Here is a 17,900-nt window from a genome sequence, read left to right on the forward strand (position 1 = left end):
TCTAAAAAGTCAAAGGTCTTCAAGAAACAAAATAGGTCTAGGCTACTCAAGAACACATGAATCTTCTATGGTAAAGATAAACTTAAGGTTCACAGGATTCTAGGAATCACAAAGATATAAAAGGAAGCTTCAAGAAAGAATCAATGAAGACAAAAGGGAAGCAAGGAAGAAAGGAAACCATTACTAGAATAATAATGCCATCTACCCCAAGGAATCACACCAGTGGAGAATGAATCAACTAGCCAAATGATAATGACACCTTCATGCACAAACTCATGAATCTTCCAACTTTAGGTACTCTCAGTTATTTTATGGTCATTCTTATAATTGTCACATCTTTGGACATCAGGTTGTTGATTTTACAAATATCAAAGTTGAAAGAGATGAAAATTTTAGATACAATAAGTATCAGAATTTTAGATCTCAAGACTCTACTCTTAAAAATCGAAATGCCTTCTCTCCCTAATGAATGTTGTTGAATGTTTCAAATGTAACATTTTTTGACACAAGGCAAGTGAGTGCAGAATTAGGTTTGAGTATCCCCCTAATCCTCAAAACACTTGGAAACTAGCTTCTCGAAAAGGTAAGGAGAATTAGAAATGAAAATATGGAAAGAGCATGGAATTTGGACTTTCTCTATCAGCACATGATGAAGAAAATAGATGGTATTTGGATAGTGGTTTCTCCAAGCATATGACTAGAGATAAGAGGAAATTTTTGTTGCTAAAAGAAAAGGACAGAGGGAACAATTTCACTTTCGGAAACAATTCCATAGAAAAAATTAAGGGTAAAGGCTTAGTCAGTCTTGATGAAAATACTAAAGCCCAAAATGTGTTCTATGTAGAAGTTATCAAGCATAATTTTGTTAGTGTAAGTCAAATGCTTGATAATGGCTTTAATGTGCCTTTTCGATCCAAAGACTGTGAGATCAGAAATGAAGAAAATAGAAAGATGGTGGGAAAAGCAGTCATAACTCACAATAATGTATATGTGTTTGATGACTCAAGAGTAAGATGATATTTGAGAAAGTTCAGTGAAGCCTGGTTATGGGACATGATACTTGTTCATATGAATTTTGACAATCTGATAAGAGTCAACAAGCCATGAACTGTAAGAGGTTTGCTATTACTGTCATGGCCTCATAATTCAATCTGTAAGTCATGTCAATTTGGTAAGAAGACTAGGACTCATTTCAAGGAAAAATAGTTATCTTCATCTAGACAACTAGAGTTAATTCACACAAATATATGTGGCCCAACTAGAGAAAAAACCCCAAAAGGAGAAATGCATTTTATGCTGCTCATTGATTATTTTACCAAAGCCACTTGGATCATGCTCTTAAAGGAAAAATCAGAAGCATTTAAGAGTTTTAAAAAAATTAAGGGTCAAGTGGAAAATAAGAAAGATTTAAATATAAAATGCTTAAGATCATACAGAGGAGGAGAATACACTTCAAGAGAGTTTGAAGAATTTTGTGAAGAGCATGGCATTAGAAGGAAATATTTTGTGGCAAGAAATCCACAACCGAATGGAGTAGTTGAGAGAAAGAACAAAAAAATCTAGGAAATGACTAGAGCTATGATGTATGAAGAAGATGTATCCCACCTCTTATGGGGAGAAGTAGCACAAACAACAGTATACCTATCAAACAGGACACACCTCGGGCCTAATAGTGATAAAACTCCCTATGAGTTGTGGAAGGGAATACCTGCACCAGTTAAACATTTCAAGTTGTTTGGGAGAAAATGATTTATCAAAAGGAATGAAAAAAATCCCAGAAATTTTGATTCACGCACTGATGAGGGTATATTACTCGGGTACTATTCTTGAAGTAAAGGATACAAGTGCTACAAAAAATGAACAAAGAGGGTTGATGATTGCATTGATGTAGTAATAGATGAAATAGATTCACAACCTGAGTCCTCCAAAGGAAACAAGAACTCAGATAGAGAAGAGAGTCCAGACGTCAGACCCTCAAATCAAGATGAAACCAATTTAGATAGCGGAGACATGGAAACAAGTGCAACTCTAAGGCCCAAAACACCTTCTAGGTATGTAAAGAAAGAACACCCTAATAGTCAAATTATTGGAGACCAAAGACTTGGTGTTCATACCATGAGGAAATTTTTTGGTAGTTGAAGTTGTGCAAATCTTGCTCTTCTATCTCATATTGAGTAGAAAAATCTCAGCCAAGCAAGTGAGGACAAGTTCTAGGTGAAAACTATGAATGAAGAACTTGACCAAATTGTGAAGAATGACACTTGGGAACTTGTTCCAAGACCCAAATAGAAAAATTTCATAGGTACAAAATGGGTATTCAAAAATAATCTAAATGAGAAGGGTCAAGTAATTAGGAATAAGGCTCAATTAGTTTGCAAAGGGTATTCCAAGATAGAAGGAATATATTTCAAGGAAACCTTTACACCAGTAGCAGGATTGGAAGATATCAAAATGTTTCTTTCCTTTTACAGTCATAAAAATATAAAGGTATATCAAATGGATGTGAATTATGCCTTTCTAAATGGATATTTGGAATAAAATGTTTATATTGAGCAACCATAAGGATTCGCTGTCACTGAAGATAAATAGTTTGTGTGCAAACTAAAAATGGCCTTATATGGACTCAAATAGGCTCCGAGATCTTGGTATGCAAGACAATATTAATATCTTCAGTAATAAGGCTTTAATAAAGGTATTTTAGATATAAATTTATAAATAAATTTTGAAGGTGATCATCTACTAATTTTAGTAGTATATGTGGATGACATAATCTTTGGCAGTGACATGGAACAATTGGGACATCAATTCAAAAAATGTATGCAGATAGAGTTTGAGATGTCCATGATTGGAGAGTTTTATTTATTCTTGGGACTACAAATTTATCAATCGCAAAATGGGGTGTTTATCTCCCAATCCAAGTACATACGAGAAATTCTGAAGAAGTTTGGGTTGGAATATTGCAAGCCAGTTAGCACACCTATGGTTACAAGATGCAAATTGTGTAAAGAAAAGAGATACCTCCGGTAAATGAGACATGGTACATATCAATGATAGGAAGCTTGTTTTATTTCACAGCTTCAAGACCATACATCATGCAAGAAGTGGGTCTTGTGGCCAAATTTCAAGCTTCTTCTCATGGAATTCATGTCATCGTTGTTAAATGAATTGTTAAATTTCTCAGGGGAATAACTAATTATGGACTGTGGTATGATAAAAGAAGAGAATTTAAGTTGAAGCCCTATACTGATGCTGATTGGGTAGGAAATATTGATGACAGGAAGAGCATCTCAGGTGCAAATTTCTTTTTGGGAGACTACTTAGTGTCTCGGGTTAGCAAGAAACAAGCCTCAATTTCTTTATAAACTGATGAAACAAAGTATATTGCAACTACCACTTGTTGCTCGTAAATTCTATGGATGAAGAGGACCTTGAAGGACATTAAGGTAGAGTTGACTAATCCTATTCTAATCATGTGTAATAATACTAGTGCCATCAGTATCCCTAATAATCTTGTCATGCATTCAAAGACCAAGAACATCCCTATCAAGTTCCATTTCTTAAGAGAACATGTTGTATCCAATGTTGTTCGACTTGAATATGTGGCCAGTAAAGACCAAATTGAAGATATATTTACTAAGCCACTAGCCAGTGAACCCTTTGAATATCTCAGGTAGTAGATATGAGTTATGACTCCTCTTCCCAAATGACTCATTTTTGGTGTGTGTTGGAAACTACTCAGCTTGTGGGATAAATGGAAGAGTAGGCTGCAATGGTTTAGGGGGCGTATTCAAGGGAATCCTTTGCCATTGTTGCCAAAGGGGGAGAAGATTACTGGACCAACTGAGAAGAACAATAGGAAAGAAGACCATGCTTGGTTTCAGGGGGTGCTTATGTTGTTGCCATTAATTACAAAGGGGGATATTGTTGGCCAGTTGACATTGTCTAATTATGGCATTTCGTATGTTGGCATTGATGTCAACCTATATAGCATTGAAGAAGAGATATTTGAGGCCATGTTTCAGGTAAAATATGGGCTCACACCTACATCAGCCCTTCTCCACTAGAAATTGACCTGAAATAACTTTCCAACGGTATGTGAAAGTCCTGAAATGGCCATCAGGATCAAAAGCTATGGATAGCTTAAGTAAAGGAGCTTGAAGTCCATTGAAGTAGGTTAAACATCAGGAGCCATTGGGACCTTTGCAGTCTATTAAAAAGAAACCAAAAAAGGAGCAACCAAATATTGGAGCCAATTTTCGAAGGTTTGGAAACTCAGGAGCGTAGATATTTTGGAACCCGAAATATCAGAGCATGCCAGATATAAGAGGTCAAAGTCCCTTATAACTCTTTTAAGAAAAATTTATGATCCGATATCAATGGTCGAAGTACATCGAGACTTTATATCATAACCTCAAAGTAGAGGGCATATCAGAATATATAAAGGTCAAGGCCATAAGAACCTCGAAACCTCGTAAGTCCTTATAAATTTCAATTCTATGAAAGTGTCGATGTTCGTGAAGGAGAAGAAATACAAAGGAAATCATTGAAAAACCAATGACTGATGGACCTTTATCTCTCCTCTATTTGGACACATGGCAGCAAGTGATTGGCCCTTAGGAAATGACGTGGTAGATGATGTTAGTATGACGTTGTTGTATGGTGGACACGTGGTAGTTTGTTTCATTTTTAGTGGCCTATTGTGGAAAATATGGATAACATATGTCACCATTAAGGAGGTGCCACATGGAGTGATGATGAAAATGTGACATCATCTCTAAGGTGAGCATGTTAGAGGCTGGAGTTTTTGTAACTCTTGTCTAATTATTTTATAAGAAAATTTCTGATCTGATAAAGGAGCTCCAATGTGGATTGGTGCTTGGTCGTGGGAGACCCTAAGGACCAAGGGTGCATAACGGGGTTAGAAACTAAGTGCTATGTGATGCCACATGGGAAGTATTTTAGAGGTCGGAATTTTAGAACTCCTCCATAACTGAAATTTGAGAAAAGTTATGAAATGAGTAGCTTTTGATGTATTACTGTCTGGATGAGATGGTAAGGGAACCAAGGTTGGAAGAGAAAATACACAGGGAAAAATGCCCTCAGCAGAAGCTTGAAGGACTTATTACCTAAGTGATATGCCCCCATTCACAACACTCGGTCCAATGGAGGAAATATAATAAAGGGCTCAGCAGAAGGAGCTAAACGCCAATCGGGATTTTGTGATTTCATAAGGGACTTTCAATAATCATTACGATATGTAGGGGGTTCGATATAACACTATAGTGGTACATGAGGCAATTGGTTACATCTCCCAGTCTCATGGTGGAAAAACAAGAGGATCAAAGCATGTAGGGGCTGAAGGCATCGGAATGGTGCGATTTCATGACATTATTTTTATATAAGTTACGATGTGTTATAGCTCTGATACTCTAGTACAAAAAGTTAAAGGATAAATGGGTCGACAACCAGAGAGTAAATGCAAGCCAAAGGAGTTGGTTAATGGAGTTAATGGCATCTATAAAGATGATTGGGTCAAGGAAATGGGGACAATGATTCTCAGAGTAAAACTAATGGGCTTGTTCCAATGTTGGAAGAAATCCATATTTGATCTCTCGTACAACCATTATAAACTTAAATAAGGAACATAGAAGCCATGTTATGGTATAATCAAGTTCTGCGAGCCATTAAAAAGCATGGGAAATATCTTTGGAGTGCATAGGTGGAGTGAGATTAAATTATCAGAATGGAAAATCACACAGAGTGTTGGTGAAGTGATTAGGAGCCCATTCTCTTATTTAACATAGTGGTAGAATTCTAGCATCATAAGAAACAACATCATGGAGGAGCCATACAAAGGTACACATAGATAGTTTGGAAATAGGAAGTAGAGACAGCAATGAGCAGAGTGCAGTAGAGGAAAAAATATAGTGATTTCTATTGAGAAATGTGGGGGTATACAATATTGTTGTGTATGTGCTGAAGAGAGAAGAGCAAAGTGTGAGGAAAAGGAGCAACTAGCCTTTGTGTTGAACTAAAGCAGAGTGTTGTAGAGAGCCTATGCAATAAAAGGTCAAGAGCAGTGTATATGATATTGTGAGCAGAGGAAAGGGTTCTATTATATGAGGCCAAGAGATCCTGTGGGATAGTAGAGGACCTAGAGCAGAAGTATGACACTGCAGTGAACAAGATTGGTATTTCTCTATATATATATTTTCCCCTGTTTTCAATTTGAAAATTGTATGAAAGGTAGAAGAGTTATTAGAGAAGGTGGTGGCCTCATTCATAAGAGGTTGGTTGCTCTTGGAAAGTAAGTGCTTGCTATCCTAAGGGGGTCTGTGCCTCCTGTGAGTGGGTGCTCACAAAAAAAATGATGTAATTAATTAGGTGCTTAATTTACATCATAACAACAAAAAAATTGGTTTTTTTTATCTCTTTGGTTTTACACATAAAAATACTGGTGTCAATATGTGTATGTTGCTCATGCGATGGATTGTATGCACATATGAATGTCTCGTCTTGTTTTTCATTTATATTATGTGTGAGTTCTATCATACGTAACAAACTGTAGAGGAAATAATAAAAGACATATTCATAAAAAAAAAATTAAGAACCTCATTATTAATGATTCACCCTCATCTCAGTGATTCCTTATTTCAACGATTGGTATTAGAGTAGGTTCCTCCAGGAACAGTCTAACCACTAGAAGCTAGATCCATAAGGAATTATATCTATGCAAGAGAGTCAATATCATTACTCAAGCAAGATACCAATGTTTGATGGGACAAACTACACCTTTTGGAAAGTTAGGATGGATGCCTATGTTATGTCTCTAGGAGTAGATGTTTGGATATTTGTGCTAGTAGATTATGATGTCCTTGATGTCCCTCCCACTGATGTGGATGGTAAAACAATTTATGGAAATAATGCTAAATCCAAGAATTCCATTCTCTTTGGCCTTAGTAAATTTGAACTTGTAAAGGTTATGCACTGTAAGTTTGCTAAGGAAGTGTGGGTGAAGCTCAATCAAAGTCATGAAGGAGACGACAAAATCAAGGAGGCCAAACTTCAAACCTTCAGAATGAGGATTGAAAGCTTAAAAATGAGTGAAGAAGAAATCATATCATAAGACTTCCTCAAAGTTGATGAAGTAGCCAATATGATTAGAGGACTTGGTGAAGAAGTCAAGGAATATATGATTGTTCAAAAAATCTTAAGATCCGTACCCATGAGATTTAATGCCAAAGTCTCAACTATTGAATAAATGGTTAATTTAAAGGATCTCAAGATGGACTGGTTGTGACGTAATCTCACAACCTATGAGATGAGAGTAGGAAGAGAGAAGTTTGAACCCAAGGAGGTAATGTTCAAAGTGTCTAAGAAGGCCAAGGTGCACAATGATCACCAATATTGCTCCAACTGTGAATTTGATTAGGAGCTAGCTCAATTTTCCAGGAAACTAATCTGTGGCTTAGGAAAATATAAAAGGGAAGTTTCCCTTTAAATTATTTGACTGTGGGAGAAAGGGAAGCAAGGCAAAAAGGAACCAATTACTAGAATAATAACTCCATCTATCCCAAGGAATCACACCAGTGGAGAGTGAATCAACCAGCTAGACAATAGAGGCACCTTCATGAAAGAACTCATGAATCTTCCAAATTCAGGTAGTCTAAGTTATTTTATGGTCATTGTTATAATTTCCACATCTTTGGACATAAGGTCGTTGATTGTAGAAATATCAAAGTTGAAAGAGATGAAAATTTCAGATACAATAAGTATCAGAATTTTAGATCTAAAAACTCTACTCTCATAAATTGAAATTCCTTCTCTCCCCTAATGAATGTTGTTGAATGTTTCAAATGTAAAAATTTTGTACACAAGGAAAGTGAGTGTAGAAGCAGGTTTGAGTATCCACCTAAGCCTCAAAACACTTGGAAACTGACTTCTTGAAAGGATAAGGATATTTGGAAATGCAAATCTAGAAAGAGCATGGAATGTGAACTTTCTCTATCATCACATAATCAAGAAAATAGACTGTATGTGGATAGTGGTTGCTCCAAGCATATTACTAGAGATAAGAGAAAATTTATGTTGCTAAAAAAAAGGACATAAGGAACAATGTCACTTTTGGCAGCAATGCCCTAGCAAGAATTAAGGGTAAGGGCATAGTCAATCTTGATGAAAAGACTAAAGCCCAAAATGTTTTATATGTATAATGTCTCATACATAATTTTCTTAGTGTAAGTCAGATGTGTGATAATGGATTTAATGTGACTTTTCAATCCAAGGACCGTGAGATCCAAAATGAAGAAAATGGAAAGTTGGTGGGAAAAATAGTCAAAACGCATAATAATATATATATGTTTGATGACTCAAGAGTAAGTTGTTATTTGAGAAAATCGAATGAAGCCTAGTTACAGAACATTAGACTTGGTCATATGAATTTTGACAGTCTAATAAGAGTCAGGAAGATGGGAGATGTAAGAGGTTTGCCAAGAGTGTCACGACCTAATAATTCAATCTGCAAGTCATGTCAAATTGTTAAGCATACTATGGTTCATTTCAAGACAAAAGAGTTATATTCATTTAGACAACTGGAGCTAATTCACACATATATTTGTAGCTCAACTAGAGAAAACCCGCAAAAGGAGAAAGGTATTTTATTATGCTAATTGATGATTTTACCAGAGCCACTTGGATCGTTCTCTTAAAGGAAATATAAGAAGCATTTAAGAATTTTAAAAAAAATTAATGCTCAAGTGGAAAATGAGAAATATTTAAAGATCAAATGCTTAAGATCAGACAGAGGAGGAGAATACAATTCAAGGGAGTTTGAAGAATTCTGTGAAGAACATGACATTAGAAGGAAATATTCTGTGAATAGAACTCCACAAAAAAATGGAGTATTTGAGAAAAAGAACAGAACAATCCAGGAAATGGCCATAGCTATGATGGATGAAGAAAATGTAGCCCACATCATTTGGGGAGAAGAAACACACACAGTAGTATACCTATTAAATATAACACACCACAGGCCTAATAGTGATAAAACTCCCTATGAGTTGTGGAAGGGAATACATGCATCAGTTAAACATTTCAAGGTGTATTGGATCAAATGCTTTATCAAAAGGAATGACAAAAATCTTTGAAAGTTGGATTCACACGCTGGTGAGGGTATATTACTCGGATACTCTGCTCGAAGTAAAAGATACAAGTGCTACAATAAACGAACAAAGAGGGTTGAGGATTACTACATCAATGTAATCCTCAACCCTCTTTGTTCTAGGTGAAAGCTATGAATTAATAATTTGACCAAATTTAGAAGAATGAGTTTGTGTGAAAATTGAAAAAGGCTTTATATGGACTCAAACGGGCTCCAAGACTTGGTATGGAAGACTGGATTGAGAAGAATGAGTTTGTGTGAAAACTGAAAAAGGCCTTATATGGACTCAAACAGGCTCCAAGAACTTGGTATGAAAGACTAGATCAATACCCTCAACAACAAGGCTTTAAGAAAGGTATTGTATACATAAATTTTGAAGGAAATCATATACTAATTGTAGTAGTATATGTGGACGACATAATCTTTGGTAGCAACATTGAATAATTGTGACATCAATTCAAAAACTATATGCAGACAGAGTTCGAGATTTCCATGATTAGAGAGTGTCTTTCTTCTTGGGACTGCGATTTTCTCAGTCATAAAATGGGGTGTTTATATCCTAATACAAGTACCTACGAGAAACTCTGAAGAAGTTTGGGCTAGAAGATTGAAATCCAATTAGAACACCTATGGTTACAAGTTGCAAATTGTTCAAAGAAGATGAGACTCCTATGGTAAATCAGATTGAGTACAAATCAATGATAGGAGGCTTGTTGTATGTCATAACTTCGAGACCAGACATCATGAAAGAAATGGGTCTTTTGGAAAGATTTCAATCTTCTCCTCATGGAATTCATGTCATCATTGTCAAACGGATTTTTAAATATCTTCAAGGAATAGATGATTATGGACCGTGGTATGCTAAAAGCAGATAATTTAAGTTGTAGGCCTATACTAATTCTTATTGGTAAGGCAATATTGATGACAAGAAGAGCACCGCAGGTGGAACATTCTTTTTGGGAGACTTCTTAGTGTCATGGGTCAGCAAGAAACAAGCCTCCATTTCTTTATCAACTGTTGAAGGAGAGTATATTGTAGTTGCCACTTGTTGCTTGCCAATTCTATGGATGAGGCGACCTTGAAGGAAATTAAGGTAGAGTTGACTGATCTTATTCTAATCATGTGTGATAATACTAGTTCCATCAATATCTCTAAGAAGCTTGTCATGCATTCAAATACCAAGCACAAAGGGGGAGCTTATGTTGTTACCATCAATGCCAAAGGGGGAGATTGTTGGCAAATTGACATTGTCTGATTATGGCATTTGGTATGTTGGCATTGATGTCAACTGGACTAGCATTGAGGAAGAGATATTTTTAGTCATGTTTCAGGTAATAGATGGGCTCAAAGCCTACATTAGACCTTCTCCACTAGAAATTGCTCTAAAAGATATTTCCAACAATATGTGGAAGTTCATAAATGGCCATCAGGATCAAAAGTTATTGATAGTCAAAGTAAAGGAGCTTGGAGTCCTTTGAAGTAGGTCAAATATTGGGAGCCAAATTTCAGAAGGCTGAATATCAGAAGCAGGGAGGCATCAGGACCTTGAAATTCTATTTAAAAGAAACCCAAAAGGAGCAACCAAATATCAGAGCCAATTTTCAGAGGTTTGGAACCTCGGGAGCCTAGAGATTTTGGAACCTAAAATATCGGAGTAGGCCAAATATCAGAGGTTAGAGTCCCTTCTAATTATTTTAAGAAAAATTTTAGATCCAATATAAGAGGTTGGAGCACATTGAGACCCAATATTGGAACCTCGGAGCAAAGGGCATATCAGAATATAGGAAGGTCGAGGCTATCGGAACCTCGCAAGTCCTTATAAATTGCAATTCTATGAAAGTGTTGAGGTTCACGAAGGAGAAGAAATAAAAAGGAAATCATTGAAAAACCAATGATTGATGGACCTTTTCTCTCTCCTCTATTTGGACACATCGCAACAGGTGATTAGCCCTGAGGAACTAGTGTGGTGGATGACAATAACATGATGTAGTTGTACGATGGACACGTGCTGATTTGTTTCAGAATTTTCAATGGCCTAATGGGGAAAATCCGGATGACATGTGTCATCACTAAGGAGGTTCCATGTGGAGTGATGTTGACAGTATGATGTCATCTCAAGGTCGGCATGTTGAAGGCTATAGTTTTCATAACTCATGTCTAATTGTTTTATAAGAAAATTTATGATCCAATAAAGGAGATTTAATCTGGACTAACGCTTGTTCGTGGGAGACCCAAAGGACCAAAAGTGCAGAGTAGGGTTAGAACCTAAGTGCTATGTGATGCCACATGGGAAGTATTTCGGAAATCATAATTTCAAAACTCCTCCGTAATTGAAATTTGATAAAAGTTATGAAATGAGGAGCTTCTGATGTATTGGCGCCTGGACGAGAAGGTAAATGAACCAAGGGAGGAAGAGAAAATACACTGGGAGAAAGGGCCCCAGTGGAAGCCCAAAGGCCTTAGCACCTAAGTTTTATTCCCCCGATCATGGCGCCCAGTCCTATGGAGGAAATGTGATAAAGGGCTAAGAAGAATGAGCTAAATGCCAATCAGGATTTTGGGATTTCGTAAGGGATTTTTAGTAAAAGTTACGATATGAAAGGGGTCCGATATTGCATTGCAATGGTATATGAGTCTGTCGGTCACAAATACTAGTCCCATGATAGAAGAAAAATAGGATATAACCATTTAGGGACTAAAGGCATCATAATGGTGCGATTTCGTGACATTTTTTTAATATAAGTTATGATGTGTTATAGCTCCGATACTGCAGTATAAAAAGTTAAAGGATGAATAGGTTGACAAAAAGAGAGTAAATTCAAGCCAGAGGAGTTGGTTAATGGATTTAATGGAATCTGCAGAGATCACTGGGTCAAGTAAACAAGGAAAACGAGTCTCAGAGTACAACTATTGGGCTTGTTATGATGTTGTAAGAAATCCATCTCTAATCTCTTGTGCATGCATTATAAACTTAAACAAGGAATAAATAAGCCATGATGTGGTTTAGTTAAGCTATGTGATTCATTAACAAGCATTGAAAATCTCATTGGAGTGTGTAGGAAAATCACACAGAGTGTTGGTGAAGCGCTTAGGAGCCCATTCTCTTTTTCAATGTAGTGTCAGAATTCTAGCATTAGATGCAACAACAACATGGAGGAGCCATACAGAGGTACACTCGGGCATTGTGGAAAGAGGAAGTAGAGACAATATTGAGCAGAGTGTAACAGAGGAAAAAAACAAGTGATTTCCATTGAGCAATGTAGGGGTATACAATATTGTTTTGTATGTGCTGAAGAGAGAGGAGTAGAGTGTGTGAAAAAGGAGCAATTGGACCTTATGTTGAACTAAAGAAGAGTGGTACAGAGACTCTGTACAATAGAAGGCCAAGAGCAGAGTATATGTTGTTGTGAGTATAATAAAGGGTGTTGTTGTGTGAGGCCGAGAGAGCTTGTGGGACAGTAGAGGACCTAGAGAAGAAGTATGACAATACAATGAACCAGATTGGTATTCCTCTATATATGTATTTGCCCCTGTTATAAGTTTGAAAATTGTATGAAAGTTAGAACAATGGCTAGAGAAGGTGGTGGCCTACATTCATAAGAGGTTGGTTGCAGTTGGAAAGTAGGTGCTTGCTATCTTAAGGGGGTCAGTGCCTCCTATGAGTGACTTCTCACAAACAAATTGATGTAATTAAGTAGGTTCTTAATTTACATCATAACAACAACTATATTGGTGGTTTCTCCCTTTGGGTTTCCATGTAAAAATACTGGTGTCAATATGTATATGTTTCTCATGCGATGCATTGTATGTACATATGAATGTCTCATCTTTCTATTCATTTGTATTATGTGTGAATGCTCGAATAAGTAAGAGACAATAGAGGAAAGAATTAAAGTCACATTCATAAAATGTTTTAAGAACCTCACTATTACTGATTCACCCCACTCTCAGTAATTCATTATTTCAACAATTGATATTAGAGAAGGTTCCTTTAGGAATAGTCTAACCAATGGAAGGTAGATCCATAAGGAATTATGTCTAGGCAAGAGAGTCAAGATGCTTACTCAAGCAAGATACCAATATTTGATGGGACAAACTATGCTTTCTGGAAAGTTAGGATGGAAGCCTATGTTATGTCTCTAGAAGTAGATGTTTGGAGCTATGTACTAGTATATTATAATGTTCCTAATGTCCCTCCACTAATGCAAATGGTAAAAAAATGTATGGAAATAATGTTAAAGTCAAGAATTCCATTCTCTTTGCCCCTAGTCAATCTAAACTCATAAAGGTTATGCATTGTAAGTCTGCCAACAAAGTGTGGGTGAAGCTCAATAAGAGTCATCAAGGAGATGAAAAATTCAAGCAGGCCAAATTTCAAACCTTCAGAATGAGATTTAAAAGCTAGAAAATGAGTGAAGAAGAAAGCATAGAAGAATAATTCATTAGAGTTGATGAAGTAACCAATATGATTAGAGGACTTGGTGAAGAAGTCAAGGAAGATATGATTGTTAAAAAATTCTTAAGATCCCTACCCATGAGATTTAATGCCAAAGTCTCAGCTATTGAAGAAATGGCTAATTTAAAGGATATCAAGATGGACTAGTTTATAGGTACTTTCACAATCTATGATATGAGAGTAGGAAGAGAGAATTTTGAACCGAAAGAGATAGTGTTCAAAGTGTCTAAGAAGGCCAAGGAGCACAAAGATCATCAAGATTTCTCTAGCTATGAATATGATCAGGAGCTGGCTCAATTTTCTAGGAAAATGAAACATGTCTTAGGAAAATATAAAGAGAAGTTTTCCTTTAAATGCTTTGACTGTGGGAGAGTTGGGCATTTCTCATCCAAGTTCCCTTACAAAGAAAGGAATAAAAAGGAATGTGATAAAAAAGTTAGAAAAAAATCTCAGAAACATCAGAAGAAGAAGTTTTATAAGAAAAAGGGGCTCTACTCCAAAGAGGATTATTTAGCACTAGATTCAGACAACGAAAACTCTTCAGAAGATGATTCAGATAAGTACTTACTTATGGAATTTGGATCAGACTCCAAGAAACAAAATATTACTGAATCTGAAGAGGAAGAAGAAGAAGTAGGAATAGTGGACTTTGAAGGGGAACTCATCAATGCTCTTAATGAGTTAAAGAAGGCTAGGAAAAATAAAAGGCAACTAAAAAAACAACTGCAACGTGCTAAAGAAGGTATGTACAACTTAGAAAATGAAGAGTTTGTTTATCAAAAGGAAAAACTTGAAGAAACCATTAAAAGAAAAGATAGGTTAACCCTTCTAGTAGAAGAAAATAAGGGAACATTTGAGAGACTAGAAGAAGAGAGCAAGCATTTAAAACAAGAGTTGTTCAAGGTGCAGAAGGAACAATCACAAAAACATGCAAAGATGAAATTTTGTCCTTGAAAGTCAAATTAGAATAAGCTAAGTGAAAGGAAGAAGTTTTATGTGATTTGATCCATAAATGGGAAGAAAACTGTCAAAGTCTTGAGGCAGAGTTCGTCTCCCTGAGAACGGATCTTAAGAGAGTGGAAACCAAGAAAGGTTTAAATGAAAAATTTGTAGAAGGAACAAGAAAGCTAGATTAGATTCTAAACAGTCAAAGGTCTCCAGGAAACAAAACAAATCTGGGGTACTCAAGAACACATGAATCTTCTATATGGAATTCAAAATTAAGGTCCGCAGGATTTGAGGAATTGCAGAGCTATGCAAAGAAGCTTCAAGAAAGAATTAATGAAGACAAAAGGGAAAAAAGGTAGAAAGGAACCAATTACTGGAATAATAACTCCATCTACCCCAAGGAATGAGACCAACAGAGCATGAATCAACCATTCAGACAATAGAGGAACCTTCACTCACAAAATCATGAATCTTCCAACTTTAGGTAGTCTCATTTATTTTATCTTAATTGTTATAATTGTTGCATATTTGGACATAAGGTTGTTGATTGTAGAAAGATAAAATTTGAAAGAGATGAAAATTTTAGATAATGTTATCACTCAAATTTTCCTTGAAGTTGTTGGGAAGAGGAAAGGGGTCCGAGGTAACCATAAAACAACTTTTAAGTACAGAATCTAGCCAATCTGTACTCAGAGAGGGCTCTCTCTTTATGATTTAGCTTGGTTTTGAAAGATTTTAGGCTAGTTGTGAAGTTTAGGAGTTTTGCTTGAGTTTGGGTGGTGAGATTCAATAGCAGAGGGGTAAAACTGAGTAGCTTAGTCCATTGGGCTAATGGAGTCAAAGAAGATGGCTTAACTGGACTTGGTTTCTTAACAAAAGATGGTTTCACAGGGCAAGATGGTCAATAATAAAGACATGGGATAGATAGAATGGGTTTAAAATGGGTGAAGGGCAGTTAAGAATCCTTCAGCCTATTTAAATAGGGAACTTGAATGATTACTACTAAAGAGCAATTAAGTATTCTTTAATAAATAATCAAAATGAACGAACTAGAAAACAGGAGCAATTAAGATTTCACTGTTTATCCTAATTCAGAAGAAAACATGGAGAATAATAACGATTGAAAACAGAGTGCAATCAAGCATATTCTGAATTACTCTTTTTCGTTTATCATTCAGATGTGAAACATAGATGATATAATAAACAAGGAAAACTTTAAAACATAAGGTATAGAGGACTTATTGATCTGGTGTTTGATTCAAGAAATCTGTGAAAAGTCCTTTGCTTCAATTCTTTATCCAGCAAGCCATACAAAAGTTGGTCCAACAACACTTTATTCCAAAATAGTCAATATTACAGCAATGTCTAAGAATCCACCCTCAATACTCCAATTGAGGGGGTATTTATACAAAAAAATTTACAATGAAATATCTCATAAAAAAGTGAGATATAAACTAGGGTGACTAATCATATCCTTCAATAAAATAGGGCTAAAATACCTCGTAGATGACAAATAAGGCAACCGAATGGTTTGCTGTCCCTATTTTCGAGAATGTGCTGGAGTTAGGCCCTATGATTTGGCCTCTTGTTGTCCTTGGTGTAACTATGTGCTGGTTACTCTGTTTTGGCTTCCCTACTGATACACTTTACCTATTTATCTCTTTTCATCCTCTTTATCTTCTTTGACTGTAGTAAAAATGAAAATTTACCTTTTACCTAAAATAAATTACAAAATTTCAAGCATTTCTTCCCACCATTTGGCTGTGGTATTCTGGTTTTCTGAAGATTTCTGAGGGTTTCATCTGTTTCTGTATACCTGAAAAATGTGGGTTGAATTGGGAACAAGTGATTTAGTTCATGTTCGACATAGAATAAGTTCTCTAGGCTGTCATAGAGAACTCTGCCTGTAGGCAATGCTTTTATCCCTGATGCACTTGTAGATGAACCTGCTTGGTTGCCTGCATACTTATTCAATTTCTCCACATAATCTTTATGCCTCATTAACCTATCATTAATCACTAAAGGACTGGGTAGCCCTTTATTCTGCAAAATATCAAACTTCTCCATAAAAGCATTAATCTCTGCCCGCATGTCATGACATCTTCTTTCTAAATTTTACATCAAAGTTTTCTTGGTTAATACCCTTTTGATTTCCAAAATGGTTTCTATCCTGTCATTAATGCCTAACTCTTCCAACTGTTCTTTATTTCTAGTATTCAAAAAATGTATAAGCCTATTGGCTTCCTCAGGCATTTTTCCTAATTCTGCCTTTGTTCTTTGGATTTCTTCTTAGGCTGCCTTCACAAGATCAATCTGCTCAAAAATCACTTGGATGGATGGCCAAACATCATTTATGGATTGAGTGATGTTGGCCCAAAGAATTCTCTTGATTTCTGTTAGAGGCTTGTCAAATGTAAGATCTTTCTCCAATGATTTTACTTTGTTTTCTAATATTTTAATCTCTCTTGTCTTTTCTGCAACATTTATCTTTGAGAGATCATAGATTTGTTCCATTTTGGCATATTGCTCCTTTAGCTTATTTAGTTCTGAAACTTGTAGTTTCAAGTCCTCCATTGATTTTATTAGCTCTTCTGTGCTCAAATTAGCAGTACTGCCCTGTGCTACTCCTGTTGTTCTTGTTGTTGTTGTACCTGTAACTGCCTCTACTGTGACTGGTGGAATACTGGGTGCCAATGTTGTTCCAAGAGTTGATGGGACTATTGTTGATACTACTGGTATTACATTGGGAGGCTGGGAGGTCGACTCTCCCTACTTATCCTTCAATGCCTTTTCAAGTGCTTGTTCAGTATCATTTAATCGTTCATTGAGCTTTAAGAGTAAATCCATCAGCTCTTCTTCAGATTTTTGCTTTATAACTTCATAAGTCTGTGGATGTCTTAAAGGTGGCAATTTCAATTGCTTCCTTAGGGCAGCAATATCTTCATCTTTCTTTTTAATCAAGGCTTCTGTAGCCTTTGCATCTTTGGGATCATGGCCCAATCCAATAATTATTTCTTCTAAGGTTTTTATTCTATTATCTTTGGCTTGAGAGGAGGCCTTTTCCAAGTGTAGTTGAGCAGTAGTGTTGTCCAAAGAATTTTTTAACCTGTGGACCATCATTGCCTTGGCAGTCAAGGTTGAGTAAATCATTTCTCTCGTTTGCTTATGCAACTCAATTTGATCCAAAGGATGAATATCCTTTGCCATGACTTCAAAATTTGTTCTGAGATAATCTGCTGCTGATCTAGGCTGCTGCACCTTGGGCTTGAAATAGCTCATTATCATCTTGCCTTCTTTGATGTCATAGGCTGACATCAATCTCTGTTGATTTGTAGG

Source organism: Pinus tabuliformis, chromosome 9 (assembly GCF_031772625.1).
Source record: "Pinus tabuliformis cultivar Carrire ecotype Pingquan chromosome 9, CPIR1, whole genome shotgun sequence".
NCBI lineage: Eukaryota > Viridiplantae > Streptophyta > Pinopsida > Pinales > Pinaceae > Pinus > Pinus tabuliformis.